The sequence below is a fragment of the Schistocerca americana genome, chromosome 1, assembly GCF_021461395.2.
Source record: "Schistocerca americana isolate TAMUIC-IGC-003095 chromosome 1, iqSchAmer2.1, whole genome shotgun sequence".
NCBI lineage: Eukaryota > Metazoa > Arthropoda > Insecta > Orthoptera > Acrididae > Schistocerca > Schistocerca americana.
In genome coordinates, this window is record NC_060119.1 from 1,199,176,592 (window position 1) to 1,199,193,407 (window position 16,816).

Genomic DNA, 16,816 nt, shown 5'->3' on the forward strand with positions numbered 1-16,816 from the left:
CTCCGATTGCTCAAAACATTTTTTCTTACAGACGGAAAGGCGTATCAGGTTGAAGTTCCTTTCACATTTTAAGGTCTACGGTCTCTTTGCAACGTAAGGAAAACGAAGCTTCTCAGTCAATGCAGTCAAATTATGCAGCCTTTTATGTCACATATGTTGATACTCGCAAATTCAGTCATCAAAACCTGCAGGGTGCTTTCCTTTTACCTAGAGTCATGAAATTTGCAGAGAAGCAATGTTTCACGCCACAAGCAAAGGGAAAAATCCGAAAATTGTTAATCTGTAATTATATCATACGAACAAATATTGTCATTTGCTATCACACTGTCTTTCTTTCCATCCGTCTGTTAGGATACGTTTTCCTGAGGAATGGGTAGAGGCAATAAGCTGAAATTTATGACACATACTAAGACCTATGGTCCGTTGGTGATACAATAACGTTAGCTTCTGAATAAATAAATCGAAAAGGTACGGCCATCTCTGTCATATATTTTGAAACTCCCACACTCACTCATCAAAGCGTACAGCGTACTTCCGGTTTAGCTACATGAAATTTGGTAAGAAGCAAGATCTCTCACTATAAGCAAAGGAAAATATCCTAAATTTGTTAATTTTAAAATATATCACAGGAAACAAAATTTTTTGTCATTTGTTATCAGCGCCTCTTTCTGTCGGTCCGTCTGTTAAGACGCCTTTTTCTCAGGAACTGGTGGACGTGTCAACTTAAAATTTATGCCAGATACTAACATAGCGGAGTAATAAATGTAAGCTTCGAAGTAAATAAAATGAAGAGATACGGCAATTTATGTCACACATTTTGATACACTCAAAGTCCCTCGTCAAAATCTATGGAGTATTCCCCGTTGGACTAGAATCAAGGAGTTGGGCAAGAAGTAGGCTCTTACTGTATAAGTACAGGAAAAATCCGAGTTGTGTGAATTTGTTATTACATCAGACTAAACAAAATTTTAAATCTTTTGCTGTGAGTCTGTCTTTCTGTCAGCCCATCCGTTAAGCCTCCTTTTTCTAAGGAACGGGTAGAAATGTCCCTTTGAAATTTAAGTCTGATACTAAGACCTATAGTCACTTGACGGAGCGGATGAACTGTCTGTACACATAATGAAGTTTATAATTGCATAGGCTTCCGCGGCCAGACATCAAAGTTTTATGGGTGTGGTACCGCGTCATAATGTGTAAAACTACTGCTGCTGGAGAGAAACTAACGTTTCGGCCACGGTTGCAGCGGCCTTCTCGAACACATCGACTGTACTATGAGCAGGGGTTTTTTCCAGTCGATTTCTCTATCGATACAAGTATATTCCTTGAGTTTACATACGATTTTTGCGTGCATTCGTTTTGAAAACGTGTTGTTATGACTGTGTATTTCAATCATTTTACGATTTAAAATGCCATAAACGAAGAAATTTAACTGCAGTCGTAAATTTTATCTATCGTCGTACATCGGAAAATGAAGAAATTGTTACAATGAAGTGAGTTTATACTTAAAAGTTCGACGGGCAGTGCTTCAACCGAAGTTGAAACTTATTAGCGAAAATGAACAAGATATTTGTGTAGTAAGCAGTGAAAATAACTGTTACAGTTTAATTAGTAAGTCAAATGCTCCAGAGCTGCTTTTGTACGTTGATGAATGTAAATATTGTAACAGCGAAAATTGTAGTGGAATGTCAAGTGTGTAAAGTAACAGTATTTAAAATGATACCTCATGCAGCGTGCAAGAAAAAGTGAATATTCGCCTTGCTTATGCCATGAGGTGGATTGGGAAAGTAAGTGGAGCAGCCCAGATGTTCTGTGCTGTGATGGACGCTCCACTGTCACCTATCAAATTTTAGAGATATTATAAATGTTTGCATAATGTCCTAACACAAGTCAGTGAAGCATCTATAGAGAGGGCAACGAAAGAGACTGTAGATACTTGTTAACCTACTGATATTGCTGCAGGTTTCGGCGCTTCCTTGTAGAAGAAAGGCCAACGTCACTGAATACAGGCAAGGTGCTGGACAATGAACGTCTGACAAAGTACTGCCAAGATTGAGCTAATAAGGTAAATGAATACAAATGTAACTAAACCTTTGAAGGGTTCTGTGCTGAAATGCAAAGCAAGGGGGATGTCTCTACTTTTAGTACGTCAGTGCTAGACGTAATTTGTAATATACTCACTACCTTGGTGATAATGGCTCTGTAGGCATCAGTAGCCCTGTGATTGCTAAACCATATAGGGACATTGAAATTTTAAAAAATGGGATATGTAGGATACGTCCAGAAGAGAATGGGGGCAAGACTCACATAACTCTGCAAAGACATGACAGGAAAAAACTCTCTGGTGGCAAATAAATTGGTAGGCAAAGCAGACTCGCCAAATCAGAAGGCATCTACAACATGGCCTCTGCCCAAAAAAAAAATGTTCTTGGTGCAAGTATAATAGGAATGCCCGAGAGGGAGGGCGTGCCAGTCCCCGACACGAATCCGCCCAGCGGATTAATATCGAGGTCCGGAGTGCCGGCCACCCTGTGGAAGATTCTTAAGGCGGTTTTCCATCTACTTCGGCGAATGCGCACTGGTTCCCCTTATTCCGCCTCAGCTACACTGTGTCGGCTATTGCTGCGCAAACCGCAAACACCGTTTCCACATACGCGTACACCGCAATTACTACGCAAACATTTGGGGTTACGTTCGTCTGGTAAAAGACGTTCCCGAGGGGGAGAGGGGGGGGGGGGGGGTCCACCGGGAGCCGAACCGCACAGTAACACTGCGTTCGGTGTGGGACGGCGGTAGGGTGGATGGACTGCTGTGGCCTGCTGTGGGTTTGTGAACCACTGAGGGCTACGGCGCGAAGAGTCCTCTACGTCGTTTCTAGGTCCCCGGTTTAAGACAATACAACACAATAATAGGAGTGGAGCAAACTCACAAAAAACATACACATGCACACCACATGCCTGAAACTGTTATGATAAAAGTAAAGTGAATCCATAGACACGTTTCAGATTACTGAGTTCTGGAAAAATGTTAACATGGGGAAACACAGAATCAGAGTGAAACCTTCAATAATTACATTCGGGAATATTTGCTAAAAGCTATTTCTGTCGGAATGTCAGCATTTTATATTGGTGTCATGGACGTCATAATATGTTTTAATGATTGAATAGGAAGCAGGTTGCAAATCATTAGCAAGCTAGGCATCAAAAGTGGGGACAACATGAAAAATGGGCTGCTAGGAGTGGACAGCCAACGAGTCACTGAAGCAGAGAACGTTGCTGAAAGCATGAAAAAGGAGGCCAGAATCATAAAGGAAATCAAGAAAACGGCAGTAGCTGAATAGAACACGAAGGATACATAAGATTTTGGAGCCGGAATGTTTTGACATGTTATCATTGAGAATGAAAGACATGCAGATCTTTATTTTCAGTTTCCTATAATCAACGTTTTTGTATACTTGGGTACCATTTCCTCATCCAGCATGAAAGCTATAAAAACAAACTTTTTTATTAATAACAATATAGTGCTCGTCTAGGGGGTAAACGACATTATTTGTTGTTGTCATTGTTGTGGTCTTCAGTCCAGAGGCTGCTTTGATCCAGCTCTCCATGCTACTCTATCCTCTGCCAGCTTCTCCATCTACCAGTACCTACTGCAACCTACATCACTCTGAATCTGTTTAGAGTCTTGATCTCTTGGTCTCCCTCTACGATTTTTACCATCCACGCTGCTCTCCAATACTAAATTCAGTATCTCCCCAGTAGTTATGTGATCTACCAATCTAATCTTCAGCATTCATCTGTAGCACCACATTTCGAAAGCCTCTCTCCTCTTCTTGTGTAAACTATTTATCGTCCACGTTTCACTTCCATACATGGCTACACTCCATACAAATACTTTCAGAAAAGGCAACCTGACACTTAAATCTATACTCGATATTAACAAAAAAAAAAATGGTTCAAATGGCTCTGAGCACTATGGGACTTAACATCTGAGGTCATCAGTCCGCTAGAACTTAGAACTACTTAAACCTAACTAACCTAAGGACATCACACACATCCATGCCCGAGGCAGGATTCGAACCTGCGACCGTAGTGGTCGCGCGGTTCCAGACTGTAGCGCCTAGAACCGCTCGGCCACCTCGGTCGGCCGATATTAACAAATCTCACTTTTTCAGAAACGCTTTCCTTGCGATTGCCAGTCTACATTTTATATCCTCTCTACTTCGACCATCATCAGTTATTTTGCTCCCCAAATAGCAAAACTCATTTACTGCTTTAAGCGCCTCATTTCCTAATCCAATTCCCGCAGCATCACCCCATTTAATCCGACTACATTCCATTATCCTCGTTTTGCTTTTGTTGATGTTCATCTTATATCCTCCTATCAAGACCATGTCCATTCCGTTCAACTGCTTTTCCAGGTCCTTTGTTGTCTCTGACAGTGTCATCGGTGAACCTCAAAGTTTTTATTTCTTCCCCAAGGATTTTAATTCCTACTCCGAATATTTCTTTTGTTTCCTTTACTCCTTGCTCAATATACAGATTGAATAACATCGGAGAGAGGCTACAACCCTGTCTCACTCCCTTCTTGACCACTGATTCCCTTTGATGCCCCTCGACTCTTATAACAGCCATCTGGTTTCTGTACAAATTGTAAATAGCCATTCGTTCCCTGCATTTTACCCCTGCCACATTTAGAATTTGTAGGGGAGTATTCCAGCCAACATTGTCAAAAGTTTTGTCTAAGTCTAAAAAATGCTAGATACGTAGGTTTGCCTTTCCTTAATCTATTTTCTAAGATAAGTCGTATGGTCGGTATTGCCTTACATGTTCCAACATTTCTACAGAATCCAAACTGATTTTCCACGAGGTCGGCTTTTACCAGTTTTTCCATTCGTCTGTAAAGAGTTCGTGTTAGTATTTTGCATCCGTGACTTATTAAACTGATTGTTCAGTAATTTTCACATCTGTTATCCCCCGCTTTCTTTGGGATTGGAATGTTATATTCCTCTTGAAGTCTGAGGGTATTTCGCCTGTCTCATACATTTTGCTCACCAGATGGTAGAGTTTTGTCAGGACTGGCTCTCCCAAGGCTGTCAGTAGTTCTAATGGAATGTTGTCTACTCCCGGGGCCTTGTTTCGACTCAGGTCTTTCAGTGCTCTGTCAAACTCTGCACGCAGTATCATATATCCCATTTCATCTTCATCTACATCCTTTTCCATTTCCATAATATTGTCCTGAAGTACATCGCCCTTGTATAGACCCTCTATATACTGTTTCCACCTTTCTGCTTTCCCTTCTTTGCTTAGAACTGGGTTTCCATCTGACCTCTTGATATTCATACAAGTCGTTCTCTTTTCTCCAAAGTTCTCTTTCATTTTCCTGTAGGCAGTATCTATCTTACCTTTAGTGAGATAAGCCTCTATATCCTTACATTTGTCCTCTAGCCATGCCTGCTTAGCCATTTTGCACTTCCTGTCGATCTCATTTTTGAGACGTTTGTATTCCTTTTTGCCTGCTTCATTTACTGTTTTTTTGTATTTTCTCCTTCATTTAACAATCATCATCATCATTTAAGACTGATTATGCCTTTCAGCGTTCAGTCTGGAGCATAGCCCCCCTTATAAAATTCCTCCATGATCCTCTATTCAGTGCTAACATTGGTGCCTCTTCTGATGTTAAACCTATTACTTCAAAATCATTTTTAACCGAATCCAGGTACCTTCTCCTTGGTCTGCCCCGACTCCTCCTACCCTCTACTGCTGAACCCATGAGTCTCTTGGGTAACCTTGCTTCTTCCATGCGTGTAACATGACCCCACCATCTAAGCCTGTTCGCCCTGACTGCTACATCTATAGAGTTCATTCCCAGTTTTTCTTTGATTTCCTCATTGTGGACACCCTCCTGCCATTGTTCCCATCTACTAGTACCTGCAATCATCCTAGCTACTTTCATATTCGTAACCTCAACCTTATTGATAAGGTAACCTGAATCCACCCAGCTTTCGCTCCCATACAACAAAGTTGGTCGAAAGATTGAACGGTGCACAGATAACTTAGTCTTGGTACTGACTTCCTTCTTGCAGAAGAGAGTAGATTGTAGCTGAGCGCTCACTGCATTAGCCTTGCTATACCTCGCTTCCAGTTCTTTCACTATGTTGCCATCCTGTGAGAATATGCATCCTAAGTACTTGAAACCGTCCACCTGTTCTAACTTTGTTCCTCCTATTTGGCACTCAATCCGTTTATATTTCTTTCCCACTGACATTACTTTCGTTTTGGAGATGCTAATCTTCATACCATGTATTAAATATTTTAAGCTGGAGCATATCCTATGTTTTTAAATTACTTGAACAAATATTGACATCTGGAAGACTATTTTTTAAATATGCATAAAAGCAAGTTTGTAACTATTTCTGGGTTACTGTTGGAACAAGTAAATAATTAAAAGAATAAAATTTATTTTGACCTATAATTTTTAATAGTGCCGAAGTATAGTGTACCTAAAATAAAAGTTACTCTTAATGCAGAATGTGAAACAAAGATAAATATACGCTTCACTATGTATTCCACAGTTTTTAAATTTTTTCGCACAGGTATCAAAGTACACTAATTGTTTGTTTATATTTTCATTTCAAGGCCTCTTAACGTTTTTGCGTTATTTCATTCCAAAGAACTAGTAAAAACTACAGGCCAACACGTACAGGTTTCGTTCATGAAGCCCTATCTCGCGGTCGTGTGGTAGCGTTCTCGCTTCCCACGCCCGGGTTCCCGTGTTCGATTCCCGGCGGGGTCAGGGATTTTCTCTGCCTCGTGATGGCTGGGTGTTGAGTGCTGTCCTTAGGTTAGTTATGTTTAAGTACTTCTAAGTTCTAGGGGACTGATGACCATAGATGTTAAGTCCCATAGTGCTCAGAGCCATTTGAGCCATTTTTTCATTCATGAAACTAAAGTCAGGGCCGAATATGTCCCCGAAAAGACGAACATGGCGAAGGATTACAGTATCACAACAACATTTAGGGCTGAGTGTACTGTGTTCGGAGATTTGGAGGTCAATGTGCCCATGCAACATTATGGACCATGGACCCACAACGCAACACAGGGACCAAGAAAACAATCATGGTCGAAAATGTTTCAGGAGGCTTACTTGACTCCATGTCTGCCGTATGAGTATACGTCCAGAATCAGCGGTCAGACTGAATCCAGCCTCAACCGAGAAGAGAATTCGTTGGTCCAGTCCTTATGCTCTTGACAGTATCACAAACAATTCCGCCTATTTGTGATACTAGACGTCGGGAAAAAGGGACAACTCGCAAGCTGTCATCGTGCCACTGTGGAGCGTGAGATTGAGTTCTTTGCAGTCCTGTTACATGCAGTTGCCACTGAAACCACTGTTTGACGTCGGCCCTTTAGGATGATTGCAGAATGTATCGGTCATCTGCTGTTGTAGTTGACTGCAACGGGCCACCTCGTCTCCTACGGGCAGCAATGCCTTTGGTTCGGAATGTTTCCCGTACTCGTGAGAGACAATGCTGTGAGACGCGCACACTCGACACTGTTCATCCTTGTTCTAGTTTCCCGACGATTCTTCCCTGTGTGATGTCACTCAGGTCTTGTCTCCGGGCCATGTTGTAACGAAGAACATCAGCAACGTGCTCCGTAACTGTTCTCTGACTGTCTAACACTTTTTCCCATTACTTCAATTGCGTCGTGTTGCGGTTTCAACCCCATCTGGCACTACGGCGTGGCTGACCACAAGCCGTGTGACGTCATTTTTCTGTACGCGAGTGGCAGATCCCCGGCAACATGTTTCCGCACTTTCATTCATTTCCAATGCATAGTTGGTACTTTATGTTACCTAGTCCGTAAGTTTTGCAGAGCACATGAGTAGTCTAAGGTTCTCAATAGAAGGCACTAGATGCGCTACAAACGTTATTAGATATTTCCTGTGTTCGTTCAATGAAATAAAATTTCTCTATATTAAAAGCAACAAAGCTTTTTTGGGTTTTGGGACCGCATTGTCAGTATGTAAAACTGTGGTCACGGTGAAAGATTACCGGCCTGGGGGAATTATTGGGGAGGAGAGAAAACTATGCTTTTGCATGTGCTTTCTTAAAAACCTCTGACAACGCTCGTATTTCTCCTTTACGGAGCCCTCGTGATTTTTGTGGATTTTCTTGTTTCTATACCGGTCCACAACCAGACGGAAACTGACACCTGACTTCGGCATTAATAGAAGAGGTAGTCTTTGCAACTAGCCCTGAATGGAAATGGCGCAACGGATAATTGAGGGAGGGGTACATGATAGCGTTACCTAGAGAACAGAGCGTGTCCTATTTTGCACGTTACTAAGCAAGTGGCTGAAGGGGTCACACGCTGATGTGTTGGTCCCTGCGTTCTATATCTTTTTATTATTTTTGAAAGTCTTTTCCTTCTATAAATGAATTCTCTGAAATTGACTTCATTGTGGTTTCAGGGTGTGTTAAAGATTGATGATCATTCATAACCTATTTATTTTAAACATAATCATTCGACTTTACAGCAATTACAGAAGTTATTCCACTTTACAGAGATTACATTTTTACAACATATAGCTTGGCTGTCTTGTTTGCTAACCTGCACTCACGTTATTGTTTTACTGGCAAGACGGAACTGCGTTGTCCAAACGTGTACCACCAAATTCTACCACTACTTTACACAGAACATCCACTAAAGGTGAGGTGGATAACGGACAGGCTGGGGACCAGACACATTGACACAGGGGCTCGAAGGAGTTTAGCGAACCGAAGTCTGTTTTGTCGCTATTTGAAACTCGTACCCTTCGGCAACGAATGATCGACCACGTGGAATCACAGTACATCCAATTACAAAGGGAGTGAAAACGACAATTAATTTAACTATGCCGTCGCATTACGATGTGACCGTTCGATGTTATAATTTGGCTTCCCATTGCTCAGCCACGTTCACTATTAGTAGGATGGGGCAGACCACGTGTTCTAAGACCTCCTTCACAGAAAGAAAAATTTTTACAGTTCAGTTTTTCGACCAAAATAATTCACTCGCGTTTGAATATACTTTGTTGCACTCGATTTGCACGATAGAATTTATACATTGGAAGTACTGATGAGACACCACGTGCCTTTGTACAAAGAATGGGAGCTAACTCTGTTTCCACACGAAATTTCCGAGATAAACGAGAAAGCAATCATTACGTACATTCATTTCCCTATATAATCTGAAGCTGGAAATAAAAAGAACCAGTTCAAATATTCAAATACCTTTCTTCCTGTGAACATCGAGACAGACGCACTGAGAGCACGTCTGCTCATTTACCCGTCTTCTGTAGAACTCCCAGAGTATGGCGGGCACCCGGGCGTCTTCCTGGGCCCCGGTGGAGGGGATGGTCGAACCACTTGGCCTTGACCAACTTCTCCTCCTCAAACCTTATGATACTGGAACATCTTTGACTTCGACCTGCCTGTGCTGTATCTCTGTTCCCTTATCCAGCAGTAAGGTTGGCACTACGTTACTACAGAACTACTTCTATAATTTCCCAACTTGTATTTGGCCACGCTTTATGGAAGGGTGTGAGGAGGATTAGGAATGTTCGCGTGCGTAATTTGCATTCAAGTACAACATGATACCAGATATATATAATTATGTATAATGAAACCTAACACCCCGTCCAGAAGGGGTTCCGCTCCACCCGCGGCCGGCCGTTTCGTGCAATAAATTGGCGGCGGAGCCGCCTCAGTTTGTGTTCCCGGTGCGAACGAGCAACGAAACCTGCTGCTTATGGAGCGGTAACTGCTGTAGCGTTTCAACTGTTGCAAGTGCCCTTCTTCAGAGCGATTTTGTTTACTGATGAACGAAAAACCTTTGCTTCTTATATACCTGCACACGTGGCTGTTTTCTAATTCTGATAGGCTGTCAATGATGAGGGGGAGGGATGTTAGAAGTTGTTTATTGGTGTTTTTATTATTTCTTTTCATCGGTGGAAACTCGACGTTTTTATTAGTGTTTGCATTACTGGTTACGATTGGTGGATATCGGCGAATGGAAAACCAAGCGGGAGTTGTGACGTGGCGTTGTTTTCCTCCTTTCTAGCTCCGGATGAGGTGCGACAGTAATCTATGTACCTGCGACCGCTATGGTCTCCAGCACGCCCGTGTGTGCAGCTTCACAGGAGCTGTCGCCCCGTTACACTGTAACAAGTCGGTACCAGTCCTCTCTGTTCATGTTGGCGGGTCTCTTGCCTATTTCTATTGCTTCTCAAATTTTTCTCCTGTTCAGGAGTACCATGATTGCTTCTCAAATTTTTCTCCTGTTCAGGAGTACCATGGAAGTCATTCCCTGGTGTCCTATCATCGTGTCCCCTGTTCTTGTCAGTGTTTTCCACATATTCCTTTCCTCTCCGATTCTGCGCAGAACCTCCTCTTTCCTCATCCTACTAGTCTACTTAATTTTCAACTTTCGTCTCCGTTCTTAGATTCTGTTCTGTTCCTGTTTTCCCGAAAGTCCATTAGTCACTACCATACAATGCTGAGCTCCAAACGCATATTCATAGAAATTTCTTCCTCACATTAAGGCCTATGTTTGATACTAGTCGACTTCTCTTGATTAGGAATGCCATTTTTGCCAGGGCTAGACTGATTTTGATGTTCTCCTTGCTCCCTCCGACATTGGTTATTGTGCTGCCCAAGTAGCAGAATTTCTTAACTTCATCCAAGTGACTATCTAACTTGATGTTAAGTTTCTCACTGTACTCATTTTGCTACGTCTCATTACTTCCGTCTCTCTTCGATTTACTCTCAATCCCCAACCTGTACTCATCAGATTGTTCATGACATTCAGCATGTCATATAATCTTCTTCCCTTCCACTCAGGATAGCAATTTCATCAGCGAATCGCGTCGTAGATACTTTGTCGCCTCGAATTTTAATTCCACTTCTAAACTTTTCTTCTATTTCCGTCGTTGCTTCTTCGATGGACAGATTGAACAGTAGGGGCGAAAGTCTACATCCTTGTCTTCATCCTATTCAATCTTTGTGTTTTGATTATTCCGTCTTGTTTCCAACTCACACGTCTATCCCTATAGCTCACCCGTATTTTTCTCAGAATTTCGAACGCCGTGAACCTTTTTACGTTGTCAAACGCTTATTCTATGGCGAGAAATCCTATGAACATGTCGTGATTTTTCTTAATCTTGCTTCCATTATCAACCGCAAAATCAGAATTGCCTCTCTGGTGCCTTTATCTATCCTAAGGCCAAACTGATCGCCATCCAACACATCCTCAATATCCGCATATTATTCTTGTCAGCAACTTGGGTGCATGAGGTGTTAAGCTGATTGTGCGATAGTTCTCGCACCTGTCAGTCCTTGCAATCTTCGGAAATGTGTGGATGATATTTTTCCGAAAATGAGATGTTATGTCGCCAAACTCATACATTCTACAAACCAACATGAATAGTCGTTTTGGTGTCAATTCCCCCAATCGAAACGGAACTTGTTGTACAGTTCCAATGTTTTAATAAATTGCTAGCACGCAGAAATTATTTAGCAAGAGTTTCTTCTATTGCAGGTAGTTCCTCAGCTCGTGTCCAAAAGGAGAGAATTGACTAAACAGGGTTATTTATTGAATCTTTTTCTGTTGTGTACCACGTTTCCCATTTTCCTTTCCTTTGTGCGGCCTGAACGGTATAAATGAGTGAGCGTGTGAACTAGCAGAAATCTTTAGGCACAGATTGTAACACTGCATGAATTCACGAACGCGCGAGTATTGGCTCTGTCAGGTTGGCGCGCCACCCCCGCCACGTTTGTAAGCGGAACGGTTAGGCGAATTCGGTTGGAAGAGCGCTTGTTCGTGGGTCGTGGTGCTGGACAGACATGGAGACGCAGCTCTCGTTTTGGTAATGTTAACATAGGTGTTAGACTGTCTGAAATCTACTCTGTAATGAAGTCCAGATGTTGAAATCAGGCGCGAAATTACCACTGAACCCCATAAGGGAATTGACTTTCTTAATTTACTCGAATTTCAGTAGACCTTGCGTTAGTGCCTTGTTCAGGCATCGCACCATGTGCCTTAAGCTCACGGTCACGTTATTGCTCTGTGCTTAACGGAAATTCACTCATTCAATGTATTTTAATCTGCTCTTCCATTTACAGTAATATTTTGGGACTTTTTATTTATTTACCATATGTTTTCTTTGTGAACTTGCTTTCGCGCCACGTGGTCGGTTGGAGCAACCGCCGCATTGATAAATTGTAGTTTCGGTCTGAAAATATTTTGTACACGATGAATAATCATACGATAGTGAGCGAGTGTAAAATAGGGAAGGAATAATCGTGTAGGTCCATAATTTTCTGGGTTTCTGTTGGCTACTGAAACTTGGCCATGTGGGTTGAACAGAATTGATGTTTCTTGTGCACCCCCACAACGAGTTAATTTGTTGGCGATGTTGTGCGTTAAGTAAAATACACGTGCCACTAGGAAAAGTATCGGATTTTAATGCCCACTGATTTGATAAAGATGTGCGAAATACTCTTCCACCCTGACCTAGTTTTGCTTGTATTGTCTTTGCGGAACTTGTTGTGAGTAATCTATAGTAACTGAATGTAATAACCGAGGGTTTAGGTATAATTGTGCGGTTGTATTGAATTACATTGAAGCCAGGTCTGCGATCCTCTGTCCCATTCCATAATTACGTGGCGAAACTGAACCATGTTAGCTAGAGACTGGTTATGGTGATGTACATTGCAAGAGAAACACCACTAGTTGTTGAAATACCATCGGTACTGAATAGATATCAATTAATCTCTACCCTCGCCTGATTATTTACTCCTTCCATCATAAATAATAGGTGACAGTTAGTACCACAGTCGAATTCTGGGTCATGAAAGCAAATAAAAGCTATGTAATGCCTATTAAGCCCTGCATAGGTGCCCTCTGTAGTGGTTCAAAAAGTGCGTTATCCGTTGCATTCAAATTTCTACCGGTTCATTAAAACCTTCCGCTATAAATTATTAATACCCAGCAACAACTCGCAGGGGCCAGTAATTTCGTGGACCACACGAATTTAAGAAACCATTTACTACAGACGGTAGCTTGCAGGAGCGGTAGGACACATCAAAGCGACGGAAATCTACGTACTTAGGTACTGGAAGGTTACGTTCCACAATGACTTTAGAAATTTTGATGGAATGTTATCTATACCTTCTGCCTTATTTGTTCTTAAGTCCTCCAAATCCCTCTTAAACTCTGATTCTAATACTGGAGCCCCTATCTCCAGTTTCTTCTTCTCTGACATTAGACAAATCTTCCCCTCATAGAGGCTTTCAGTGTACTCTTTGAACCTATCCGCTCTCCCCTCTACACTCTTAATATTACCAGCCTTGCCTTTAACGTCACGGAAGGTTGTTTTGACTTTTCTATATGCTAAGTCAGTGCTTCCGACAATCATTTATTTTTCGATTTCTTCACGTGTTTCATCCAGCTGTTTCATCTTAGCTTCCCTGCACTTCCTATTTAATTCATTCCTCAGTGACTTGTATTTCTATAGTCCTGATTTTCCTTGAACGTATTTGTAGGTCTTTCTTTCATCGATCAACTGAAATATTTCGTCTGTTGCCGAGCCGGCCAGAGTGGCCGAGCGGTTATAGGCGCTACAGTCTGGAGCCGCGCGACCGCTACGGTCTCAGGTTCGAATCCTGCCTCGTGCATGGATGTGTGTGATGTCCTTAGGTTAGTTAGGTTGAAGTAGTTCTAAGTTCAAGGGGACTGATGACCACAGCAGTTAAGTCCCATAGTGCTCAGAGCCATTTGAACCATTTTGAACCTTCTGTTGCCCATGGTACCCTCGCAGTCACCTTCTTTGTACCTATGTTTCTCTTTCCAGCTTCTGTGGCGGTCCTTTTTGGAGATGTCCATTCTTCTTCAACTGTACTGCATACTGTGCAGCTCCTTACCACGGTATCTGTAGCCTTACAGAACTCCCGGCTTAATTCGTCATACCTTAGTGCCTACGTGACCCACTTCTCTGTGTTTTGATTTTGCCTGCCTAATCTCTTAAATTTCAGCCCACTTTTCATCACTACTCCATTGTGATCTGAGTGTGTATGTGCTCCTGTGTACGTCTTACATCACATTGTCTTATTTCAGAACCTCTGTCTGCCCATTATATAGTAGACTTGAAATCTTAGCATAATATGCGGCTTTTTCCAATTATACGTCCTCCTCTTGTGATTCTTGAACAGAGTATTCGCTATTACTCGCTGAAATTTAATAAAGAACTCAATTAATCTTTCTCCCCTCTCATTCCTTGTCCCAAGCCCATATTTTCTGTAACCCATTCTGCTACTCCTTCCTCTACAACTGCATTCCAGTCCTCCAAAACTATTACATTTTCATCTCCCTTTGCGTACTGCATTACTATTTAAATATCCTCACTTACTTTGCCGCGTGAGTGGCCATGCGGTTTGAGGCATCATGTCACGGACTGCGCGGCCCCTCCCCCAGGAGGTTCGAGTCCTCCCTAGGGCATAGGTGTGTGTGTTGTTCTTAGCATAAGTTTGTTTAAGTAGTGTGTATGGTTAGGGACTGATGACGTAAGCAGATTGGTCCCTTACGAATTCACACACAGCCGGCCGGTGTGGCCGTGCGGTTCTAGGCGCTTCAGTCTGGAACCGCGTGACCACTACGGTCGCAGGTTCTAATCCTGCCTCGGGCATCGATATGTAATGTTCTTAGCTTAATTAGGTTTAAGTATTTCTAAGTTCTAGGGGACTGATGACCTCAGATGTTGAGTCCGATAGTTGTCTGAGCCAAGCCAATTCACACACATTTGAACGTTTTTTTCACTAGATCTTCAGCTTGCGACGTCGGCATTTATGCCTGAACTATCGTTGAAGATGTTGGTTTGCTGTCGATTCTGATACGAACAAGCCTATCACTAAATTGTTCACAGTAACACATTCTCTGCACTACCTTCCCATTCATAACAATTCTTGCTTCCGTTATAACATTTTCTGCTGCCGTTGGTATTATCCTGTACTCATCTGACCAGAAATCATTGTCTTCTTTCCATTTCGTCTCACTGACCCTTGCTATATCTAGATTGAGCCTTTGCATATCCTTTTTCCGATTTTCTATTATCCCTACCACGTTAAAGCTTCTGACATTTCACGTCCAGACTCGTGAAACATTATCCTTCCTTTGGTCATTGAATCTTTTGCTCATGGTCACATTCCCCTTGGCATTCCCCTCCCGCAGATCCGAATGAAGGACTGTTCCAGAATGTTTTTCCAATGGAGAGCTCACCATGACGCTTTTTCAATTACAGGCCAAATGTCCTTCGGATACACATTAAGTGCCGGCCGAAGTGGCCGAGCGGTTAAAGGCGCTACAGTCTGGAACCGCACGACCGCGACGGTCGCAGGTTCGAATCCTGCCTCGGGCATGGATGTCCTTAGGTTAGTTAGGTTTCAGTAGTTCTAAGTTCTAGGGGACTTATGACCACAGCAGTTGAGTGCCATAGTGCTCAGAGCCATTTGAACCATACACATTAAGTGTGTTTAATGCAGTGGTTTCCGTTGCCTTCTGCAAGCTCATGCCGTTGATCATTGCTGATTCTTCCGCCTTTCCAGGCAGTTTCCCATCCCAAGAACGAGAGAGTGCCCTCAACCTCTGTCCGCTCCTCCACCCTCTTTGACAAGGCCGGTTTCAGAATTAGGGTGACTTCTTACGCCGGAAGTCTTCGGCCGCCAATGCTAATTACTAAACAAAGTTTAAGGGGTGGCGGGTTTCTAACCCGGGACCATGAACGTTTTGATTAGTTGTCAAAGACGCTAGCAATACACCACGGGTGAACTACGTGAAATGAAATCGTCTTAACATCTGAACGGTTTGCGTTCGGACGTAGAAACTGTGCAGTTCATCGCGGGATATGATGGAAATTAGTATGTGCATGCATGGTTTGGTTTAATTACGAAACCCACTTTCATTTGAATGAGTTCGTCAATAAGCAAAATTGGCTCATTTAGGGGACTGAGAACCCACATTTCGCGACTGAGAAATCTCTTCACCCTCAGGGATGACTGCGTTGTGTCCATGTCCAGTCATGGAAAAATCGGAGCGATCTTGCCTGACAGCACGATGACTATCAAACCCCAATTATCCAAGGTGACCCTTATTTCGAAAACGATATGGTTCATGTGAAATCTGGGTTCGCAGGACAGAGTGGATCAAGTTACGCTTGTGGAAAGGGGTCAAAATCAGTTACTGTCAGTTGCACAAAACACACAAACTTTGTTTTCCTGAAAACACTTAATCACACACGCCCTTGAAAGGATTCAAAACAATTAAGTTCAAATGGCTCTGATGACTATGGGACTCAACATCTGAGGTCATCAGTCCCCTAGAACTTAGAACTACTTCAACCTAACTAACCTAAGGACATCACACACATCCATGCCCGAGGCAGGATTCGAACCTGCGACCGTAGCAGCAGCGCGGTTCCAGACTGAAGCGCCTAGAACCGTTCAAACCAATATGGCTGCAAGCCCGAACACAAGTTATTAAAATTGCTTTAAGTAATTACTTAAAAAAGAAAATCTTATGTAAATATTCGGTTGAAGGCCACACACTGGACACAAAAGAAAAAGACGTTCAAACGTGTGTGAAATCTTATGGGACTTAACTGCTAAGGTCATCAGTCCCTAAGAATACGCACTACGGAACCTAGATTGTCCTAAGGACAAACACTAACACCCATGCCCGAGGGAGGACTCGAACCTCCGCCGGGACCAGCCGCACAGTCCATG